The sequence below is a fragment of the Columba livia genome, chromosome 21 (assembly GCF_036013475.1).
Source record: "Columba livia isolate bColLiv1 breed racing homer chromosome 21, bColLiv1.pat.W.v2, whole genome shotgun sequence".
Taxonomy (NCBI): Eukaryota; Metazoa; Chordata; class Aves; order Columbiformes; family Columbidae; genus Columba; species Columba livia.
In genome coordinates, this window is record NC_088622.1 from 7,250,237 (window position 1) to 7,260,792 (window position 10,556).

Genomic DNA, 10,556 nt, shown 5'->3' on the forward strand with positions numbered 1-10,556 from the left:
GAAGGCGACCAAGAGCTTCCTACACTGCCCCTTCATGTGGGCGGGAGAGCACCTTTACCTGGTATGAAGAGGAGAAAGGAGACCTTGGGACATCTGTACAGAGGATTTGGGAGAGGTTGTATGTGGCAGGCATGAGAAGATGGAGTCTTGGAGGACCCCAGTCATCCACAGAGAGCAGAGTCACAGTGCTGAGTCAATGCTACAAACACAAATATCCAATTTCTTTCCATCACTTCATGGCAAACAGTATCCTAAGAGGAGAACCAGCTTCTGTGACCTGATGTGACCTGACTCATGTTAGCAGGTGTTCTATGCCAGCTTTAACAGTTCTTCATAAACTTTCAATTTAATAGAGAATCTAAGTTAGCATTCTGAGTGATTTTTAGGATTTTGTGAATGCTTGTTGCTGAATTTAAAAATATCCCAATGTCACTTGATCTGTGTCAGAGACTGGGTCCAACAACAGGTAGAGCAAACGTAAAAATCTACCCATCTGCCCCTGCTTCACAGAAATGTGTGTTTTAAAAGGTGACTAGATATGTCTACAGCAGTCTATAAATCAGTGTGCTTAGAAATGTTTTTATAATTACTCATCAGATTGCCAAACAAGTAGAATATGCTTCATTACCACTCACAGCATCAAAAAGAGACAAGAACAAAACTTTTTCATTGGTTCAGGAGACCAAACTCTGCTCTAAGGAGAACTGGTGAAACCATGTAATGTTGTAGCAGTGTCCCTGAAAACTGTATTTAGTCTCCAAGTTTAAAGGCTCTGGACCACAAAGAATGAGCTCAATATGGCAAAATACAAACAGCTACATCTGAGCTAGCCCATTTAAACTCCTTTCTACTCAGTGAGATTTAATAATTCTAGGCAATAGAGTTGATTCATCTCATCTTAAAGCACATATCTATAATAAGTTTATGAATTACACTCCATGAATCTCCAGCCTCCAGCTGGTTGAGATGGACCCAGTCCTCGCTGTCACAAGCAACTCTTCAGTTAGAAGCCAACACTTTCATAAGATGCCTACCAGGTAAGGTCAAGTTCTCAACTTGCTACATCAACATTGCCCCAAAGACCTGAATTTCACTGATTAGTAAGCCCAAAGCAGAACGTGGTGATGTTTGCTGTGATCTCATGCTAAGACAACATCAGTTAAGACAACTTCTTCTCTTTTAGAACTCCACCACCAGGAATATTAGCTCAAGTGAGGATGATATCAAGCTTCAAGCTGCAACCTACATTTTGAAAACTGCAGTTTATCCCTATGTGTTTCATTTCTTCATACTTATACTTCTTCTGAACCAGAGAAATGTGGCCTAGTTATTTACTGAACAGCATTTTTGCAGAGCTTTTCTGTTTCAATGGGAGTAAGATGATGTGTCTGTCTGCCTGATTATGCTGAAATGCTGTGTCATGTCCTGAGGCCCATGTACAAATTATGTATCTTACAGCTAAAGCCAGGAGAGGTTCTAAAACTCTTGTTCTCTGCCTGGGTGACTCTCCATCAGCATCTCTCTGCAACTTAATTTCTGCACTGAGGTGCCAATAGCACGGTTTTCCTTTGAAACAAAGTGGGCTTTATTTCATTACAGCAATGAGTCCAAGGAGCCTGAATGCAATTGTCTCAGATCAGTTCCCTGTTCACAAAGAATGACATTTTTTCCTGTCCTGGTCAGTGTTGGACCCCTGTAGCCAGGCGAATAGATCTCTACCAGACAGAACCTGAAGGATCATCTGTAGAGAAAGAGACCAGAAAGTCCCTAGCTCACGCGGTTTGGTTTCTCACCCAGTGACCACACAACATGTCCGATATGGGACTAAACAACTTACTCAACTTTACAGCTGTTTGCTCATTTCCCTCAGCTTTCTGTCAGATTTCTCACTTCTTTTCAGACTCAGTGTAGTTGCTTCAGCTTCTGTTCACAACTGCCATCTCTGCACACAGGAATGAGTTTTCTCCCATTCTCTTTTGCAGCTGTCTCATTTATTCCCAGTGCTCACTTCTCAAGATAGTGTGTCTTCTGGTTACTCCAGCACACAGAGTAATCACCTTCCATCCCTTTCTTCTCAAAGCCTAAAGTGGACCATGTCCCCCAAGCTCAATATCCACACATTGTCCTGGAAAGCACTTTATTTTCTTAACTTGCTGGACTCTGGCACACCAAGTCGATCCCCTCATAGCTAACAAGCAGACATAATTTTAATGGTAAAGGTAGAATTATTGTACGGTGCTGGCATTGCCAGGCTGAAACACAGTAATATTGCAGTCTCTAGCATTAGCCACACTGAAAAAGGATTAAAATATATATATATAAAGGACCTTTCATGCCCCCTGACCCCCCCAAAATTTCACTTTCCTAGTTGGACAGGAAAATTCAAAGCCCTTTGTCAGTCATATAAACAGGAATTGCAAAAATGCAACAATAGTTTAAGAATATGATGCAGTCACCAGCCAACACTGAATTGGTGTGCTCAACCTGCTATTAAGAGTTTAATTATTGACCAGTGTCACTCGGGAAACTCACAGACCTGCATCCTGACAGCCTGCAAGCTCCCGTTTTCTCATCCCACTGGAAGCCCACTGCATACCTAAAGCCACCTATCTGCAGAGCATTTGGCCACGGAGACCTCTGGTCATTCATTCCAAATCAAAACACAAAGATCAATATGAGAGAAAGACTTACATATCAGGACAGTCTTCCTTCTTGTTGCTCTCATCAAACAGTTTTTCTAGGCTTTCGGAAGGAAATTGGATGGAGGTTGCAAGTCTGGACTGACCAGTGTCATGCAGCCCCTCACAGAGATATCTCACATCCTCCCCTTTCCTTCAGTTCTCAGCTTGGTGGTCCTTGGAGTGGTCCATCTCTCCTGATTTCTGCACTTCTCCCTCATTCCCATGCTGTCCTTATCACAGGTTCTGCATTGCATAGTGCCACACCAGTAAAGCAGGAGAGGAACAGGGAGGGGTATGCCTTCATCCTACCCATTTGTGGTCTGGTAATAATTGCTCTCAGGCAGATGCCAAGCCTCCCTTGGTAGCCATTCCTTTTTCAGAACCCAATTATCAGACTCATGGTTTAATGCCAATTCTTTCTGGAAGCTGCTCTGTCTACTTTCATTTAGCTCACAATTTATTCCTCTAAGGACTGATATTTCTGCTAGAAATGGTCAAGCACATTTCTTTTAATTTCTGTTCCACCTGAGCACCATGGATTAGATGGCCTGATGCAATTGCATCCTGCTAATAAAATGTTGTGGAAAAACATGAGAAGAGAGAAGGCAGCAGGAAGATGAAATGAGCAAAAGGAGGAGCTGAATGTAAAGTGATTCTGAGATGCTGTTTGGAATAAAAATGTCCAGTCATAATTTCCAATTTCATTTAGATAATTATTGAATATATTGATGAAGATATAACAAAACCAGTTACTTAAACAGGAAACCTGAAAGTTAGGAGCAGTGTGCTTCCAAAAAGGCAATTGAAATACATTACACTCTGCATTCACCTAAACTGTAGGTGAAACGATCTCTTGCTGACAACAGTAGGCCAATTCCAGAATGAAAAATGAGATGCATAAGAAAGAGTCCCTAAGCTGCGACACCTCCTTACAATATCTGGTAAACTCTTCACTGCGGTAGTGTGCAATGCAGATTCTGCTATGCCAGCATGTTCGAGTGCAGTTGTTTTGGGTTCAGTCTCATCATCCCTGCAGGTCTGCTGACATTGTCCTTATTGTAAGAGACAAACTCTCTCAGGGGTGTTATTCTGGTTCCCCCACCTGCCATTGCACTTCTGTTCCCTTTCCTGGTGAATGTGCAGAAAAGCCTTTTGTCACATAATTTAACACTGTCCATGTGTATATATGATCTCTGATGCATGCCAGGAAAGTTGGGACAAATCAGGACAAAAAATGGCACACTGTCTCTGGATCATCTTGCAGATTGAGGAGGATTACTAGCTGGGGGCATGGGGCACATTATAAGACATACGGGAAGAGCATTTGAGGATTGTGCAAGACTTATTATGGAATATTTAGGGGAGGTGGGGAAAAGAAGGAATCAAGGGGCTTTGGAGAGGTACAAACATAGGAAAATAAAGGGCTAAGGGAATAAAAAGAGCCTTCAGTTTCCCTTTCCCTCATTGAATCTGGAAGATGTCAGCCCACAGTCTGGCCCTATCCCAGTGTCGTCTCATGCCACAGAAACTCCTGTATCTATGCTTAGCGGTCTCCTGACTGATCTGTATGAGTCAAGAGGGGCCAAACTTCACTGGGGTAACGGTCACTTTTTTCTATGGCAATGCATCCAGAAGGAGGAGATACCCACAAAGAAGTGTGTGTATAGTCTCTCGGATGTCACCCAGGATGTCAGGCTTCCTAGAGTTTTGTAGCCCACATTGGCTGATGAATATATGGAGAGTAATTTAATTCTTTCAGGAATCAGTGGTTTCAGTAACAGAACTATTATCCTCATCTCTTTCTTGCATACGCTTGAAGGGAGGAAGCACAGGTAACATGCTACTGTCCTGACACCCTTGCTTCTAAGATAAAGAGTGAGGTCCTTGAAAGATGTTTGGGGATTTCTTGAGCGTGATCCTTTGAAGTTGAAGCTGTGGTGCTCCTGGCAGCAATCAAGAGTTTATCTGCTATGTGAGTTCAAAGCTAAGCAGATCATGAGCATGTTCATGAAGTGCACATGACACCACTGAAGTTGAAAGAGATTGAACACGTGTGGCGGAGATTCACAGGCTTCAGCAGTAGCTAGGGCATCACAGCATGCTCCTGACGACATGCAGCTTGGATTCAAGCTGTCACTCCAATGGCCTGGAACGTGATCAGTATGGCAGTAAGCCAGTTCACACTACATATCCTGGAAACCACCCAGAGCTCCCTGGTTCATAAATCAAATGCTCAAGATAGTCATAGGTACAATCACCAATTACCTCTCCACACAATGTCAAGACACATGAGACAATTTTTTTTAATGTAACTAGAGTCATTACGTGCTGATGTGTTGGTTTTACGCTATGTACCATCTGCAAGAATGTCCTCTGGAACCCACTCTGAACAGTCAAAGCAATGCTTAAAATTAACATACTGGCAGCAGCTTTTTTTTCATCTAATTAAAATTGTATCACTGAGTTTTGCACCAATAGAGGAAAAGGGATTGTTAAAGGAAGTAGAAAGGATAAGGACAGACAAATATTTGTACACAAAGCTAAGAAAAGATACGGAAGAAAGAGACAGCAGTGAAAGCAGATGTTAGAGAAGCAGTGTGGAGCATCTCCCGTGTGAGGAAAGGCTGAGGGAGCTGGGGCTCTTTATCTTGGAGGAGACTGAGGGGTGACCTCAGTAATGTTTATAAATATGTAAACGGTGAGTGTCAGGAGGATAAAGCCAGGCTCTTCTGGGTGACATGCAATGGTAAGAAAAGGGGCAATGGGTACAAAGTGGAACACAGGAGGTTCCACTTAAATATGAGAAGAAACTTCTTCACAGTGAGGGTGGCAGAGCCTGGCCCAGGCTGCCCAGGGGGGTTGTGGAGTCTCCTTCTGTGCAGACATTCCAACCCGCCTGGACACCTTCCTGTGTAACCTCATCTGGGTGTTCCTGCTCCATGGGGGGATTGCACTGGATGAGCTTTCCAGGGCCCTTCAACCCATGACATTCTGGGATTCTGTGATCATCTAGAGAGACAAAGCGTTGCTTTTGTCACAGCAGTTGAAGACTCTGGGATGTGAAGTTGCCCCACCAGAGAATAGTAGGGTGATCTTACACCACCTAGCAACGCAGGGTTGATATCTACAGAGAATTCATGCATACAGAGAAGACCTGCCTTTCTGCTATCCACAGTTGTCTGCATCTTCTCCCTGAAAAATTGCTTCCCGTTTCACTTACTAGGAGGAAACACTCATAACTTCATAATGCTCCAGTTTAGCCTTCACTGATTATTTTGAAATCTTTGCCTATAAGCACGGAAGTGTTACATCAGGGAATCTGTTGTGCCCAGTAAGATCTATTTTTACAAAGACCTTTTCCAAACAAATTACACAACTCAGGATCCCAGGAAACTAATAAGTAAATTAAAAGCCAGTGCACAATCGACAATTCAGCTTTAAAAAAATACAAATCCTAACAAATGAATCAGAATAGGCCCCATTCCAATCAATAAAGGAATATTAGTGGAAGCAGTATGGCTCTTGTAAAGCGTTGAAATGTCTAGAAATCACAGAACCATTCCAGTTGGAAAAGACTCAAGATTGAGTCCAACTATAACCTAACTCTGTCACTAAACCATGTCCCTAAGAACCTCACCTGTGCACCTTTTAAACACCTCCAGGGATGGTTACTCAACCAGTTCTTGGGCAGCCTGTTAGAGTGCTTCACAACCCTTTCCAGGAATAATTTTTTCCTAATATGCAATCTGAACCTTGCCTGGTGCACCCTGAGGCCATTTCCTCTTGTCCTATCACTTGCTGCCTGGGAGAAGAGACAAACACCCTCCACGCTACAACCTCCTTTCAGGTAGTTGTAGACAGAGATAAGGTCTCCCTTCAGGCTCCTGTTCTCAAGGCTAAACAGCCCCACTTCTCTCAACTGCTCTTCATAAGTCTTGTGCTCCAGTCCCTCAGCAGCTTTGTCGTCTCCTCTGTACTCTCTATAGTACCTCAATGATGAGGGACCTAAAACTGAACACAATATTCAAAGTGGGACCTCACCGGTGCTGGGGACAGTGGAATGATCACTTCTCTAGTCCTGCTGACAACACTATTCTTGATGCACACCAGGGTTCTGGTGGCCTTTTTGGCCACCCGGGTACATCCTGGCTCATATTCAGCTGGCTGTTAATCGACACCCCCAAATCCTTTTTCCTCTGGGCAGCTTTCCAGCCTCTCTTCCCTGAGTCTGTAGCGTTCATGGGGTTGTTATGACCCAAGTGCAGAACCCAGAACTTGGCCTTGTTAAAACTCATACAATTCACCTTGGCCCAATGATCAAGCCGGTTCAGATCCTTCTACCTTCCTACCCTCCAGCAGATCAACACTCCCACCCAATTCAGTGTCATCTGCAAACTTACTGAAGGTGCACTCAACGCCCTCATCCACATCATTGAATCACAGATCATCACAGAACTGGCCCCAATACTGAGCCCTGTGGGACACCACTAGTGACCAGCCAACAAATGGATTTGGATCCATTCACCAAAACTCTTTGGGCCCAGACATCCAGCCAGTTTTTTATAGAGCAAAGACCCATCCATGCCATGAACTGCAGCTTCTCCAGGAGAGTGCTGTGGGATAGTGTCAAAGGCTTTACTGAAGTCTAAGTACACAACATTCATATCCTTTCCCTCATCTACTAGGTGTGTCACCTTGTCATAGAAGATCAGGTTGCTCAAGCAGGACCTGCCGTTCATAAACCCATACTGACTGGGCATGATCACTTGGCTGTCTTGTATGTGCCATGTGATGGCACTCAGCATGATCTGCTCCATGACCTTCCCTGGCACTGAGGTCAGACTGAAAGGTCTGTAATTCCCCAGATCCTCCTTACAGTCCTTCTTGTAGATGGGTGTCATATTAGCCAACTTCCAGTTATCTGGGAGCTCCCCAGTTAGCCAGGATTGCTGGTAGATAATGGGAAGTGGCTTAGTGATCACCTCTGCCAGCTCCCTCAGCACCCTTGGGTGTATCCCATCTGGCCCCATAGACTTGAGGGTGTAGCAGGTCACCGACCATTTCCTCTTGGATTATTGGGGCTTCATTCTGCTCCCCATCCCTGTCTTCTGGCTCAGGGGGCTGGGTACCTGGAGCACAACTGGTCTGACTATTAAAGACTGAGGCAAAAGAAGGCATTTAGTACCTCAGTCTTTCCCTCATCTTCTGTTGCTATGTGTTCCCCCACATCCACCACAGGATCCTTAGCTCTCCTTTAGTTGCTGATCAACTTATAGAAACATTTTGTGTTGCCTTTTACAGCAGTAGCTAGGCTCAGCTCTAGTTGGGCTTTGGCCCTTCTAATTTTCTCTCTGCATAACCTCACAGAATTCATCTTGAGTAGCCTGCCCCTTCTTCCAAAGATTATGTATTCTCCTTTTATTCCTAAGTTCCAGCTGCAGCTCTCTATTCATCCAGACCAGCTTTCTGCTGTGTAAAAATGTCCAGCCAGCTTAACACAAGCACTGCTGCTTTGCCTTCACTGAAGAACATCAGATGGTTTCTGAAAGGGACCATAGACCTCCTATATATTTTCTTTCAAAGAAATAGCAAACTCATTCCTGTAAGCAAGGCTGTAAGCATTAATTATGTCCAGTGCAGAGCAGCTGGGTTCTTGTGTGAAAAGAGAACAAGGCCACAAGGTAGGCCATGGATTCAGCCTCCTGCTCAGAGTTGAAGGGCACTTGGGTCAAGTCTCTCAGGTGAATAGGGCCATCACTTCTCAGCAGCTGACCAAGACCTTTCTAATTCATTGTTCTACCAGGTATCTTCCCTGGCTTCTTCCTAGCTGCTCAGGAAGACCATGAGATGCTGAAAAGCTGGAGAATTCACTGGAGGGTGGCCAGAATTACCATGCCTGGATCACAGGAATGATAAGGAGAGATGGTGGGATCTGAGCTGGGTAAGTCAGATGAAGAGAGTGCTGAAGGACTGATTTACTAGCAGTTATGGCTACTTGGAGGACAATTATGAAAAGGACAGATGAAAACTGAGTGTTATCAGATAGTACCACAAGGGGCAATAGCCACAAAATTTACCTTGGAAGGTTCAGGGTGGCTTTTAGGAAAATATTTCTTCCCAAATGTTTATGCAGCCCTTGGACAGGTGAAGTATTTCTACTCTTTGAGGTCTACTATTCCAGATTTGGATTGACAAAGCCTCAGTCACCATGATCTAGCTGAGGGAACTCTCCTCTGCTCAGAGTGGGATGCTTATCATCCACAGAAGTTTATGTCATCTCAGTAGTCAGGTCAGATGAACTCAACTTAGAATTGAAAGAAACAGTAGGAGCAGTTCTAAAACATTGAAACTTGAACTTTTGTGACAAATGTGGATGTGGTACAGGTAGATAAGGACTTTGATTCTCTTCTCAGCTCTTCCACTAATCTGTTTTTTGGCTTTGGAGAGTTGATTCAAACTACGTATTTATTTCTGTGGAGGCTCATGGAATACATCTGAACAACTCTAGTAATCTCACAGCAATATGAAAAATTACTGGTTGATACCCATTTTAGTACACAGCACTTTGGCAATTCTCAGGACACAATCTCACAAACCTTCCTGGAATTAGAACAAACACTGCCCATGTGTTTTCCTTTCTGCAAGTCGGGTTCAGCCTCTTTACTTAAAAAAATGTCAGATACATCTGGGGTGAGTGGTTGGAGGCCTTCCAGTTGTTCTTGGCTGAAGATCGAGCTCCATATTTCAGTCAGTGTTGATGGAGATCTCACTATGCTCATGTCTTACACTGGGAATCAAGGTCAACAGTGCAGGCTGGAACACGAAGCTGCTGCAGAAAGGAGAGTTTTCTCTTGACACTGCAGGAAAACAGTTTCTTCCCTAATAGACAGGTTTATGCTTTGTCAGGTGTCTGCTTCCCCATTCTTTTCTCTTTGCAATTCATGTGCTTATGTGAAATGCCAGTCCGGCATTAACCAGGATGGAACTGCACTGGGCTTTATGGCAGTATTGTCGGATTTATTAGATGAATTCTAAACAAAAGAGTTTAATAATAAACAATTTATTTTTATTGTATTGGAAGCAATTTACTAGGCTTTGTTTCTATTATTCATTTTGGATATTGAATAAATTTTGACATTTCTGGCAAAGGCAGACATTTCCCTAAAATTTCTTAATTGAAAAATGAACAGGCAAAATACAGGATTCCTGAATAACAGAACACATTTCTTATCACTCCCTGTACTTGAAGTAGTGGCAAAGTAATTCCTACAGTTCAGATTTCTGGCAAAGTGGCTGTTAGTCACTGTAAATACAGCAGTGTTGTGGGTTAATTACCCAGTTCAGGGCATCTTGCTTTTGGAACTGCATCCACAATCATAGTAGGTACACCTTCATCTGTCAGTTATTTTTCATAGAGAATTCTTTTTACTGTTTTGACTCATGTCTTTCTAAAGATCCATAACTCAATTTAGCACGTAGGAAGGTATCCACAAGCCGGTTCACCTTTCACACAACACATCTCCGGATTCTGCTGGCCCGCGTGGGTCGCTGCCCACAGCACCTCATGGTCAGGTTGGAGGTGCTGTGAGAGAGAAGTGAAGCAGAGTAGGAGTAGGAGAACGGAAGAACTGTGTGTGCTCTCTGTGGAACCCCAAACAAGTTAGGGGGGGGTTGTTTTATTGTGAAAAGTTCTTTGACTGTATGTCTGGCAAGGTTCAATTTTTGTGGATTTCACATGCAAAAAAAATCCCATGGAAGGTTTTACAGTAAAGTCTTTCTTATCTATGTGTAACAATAGGAATTCATGTGCCACCTGTGCTGATTTTTTGGCAATATTTGAAATGAGCAGGTACTGCGGAAACAAAGTCACATCTA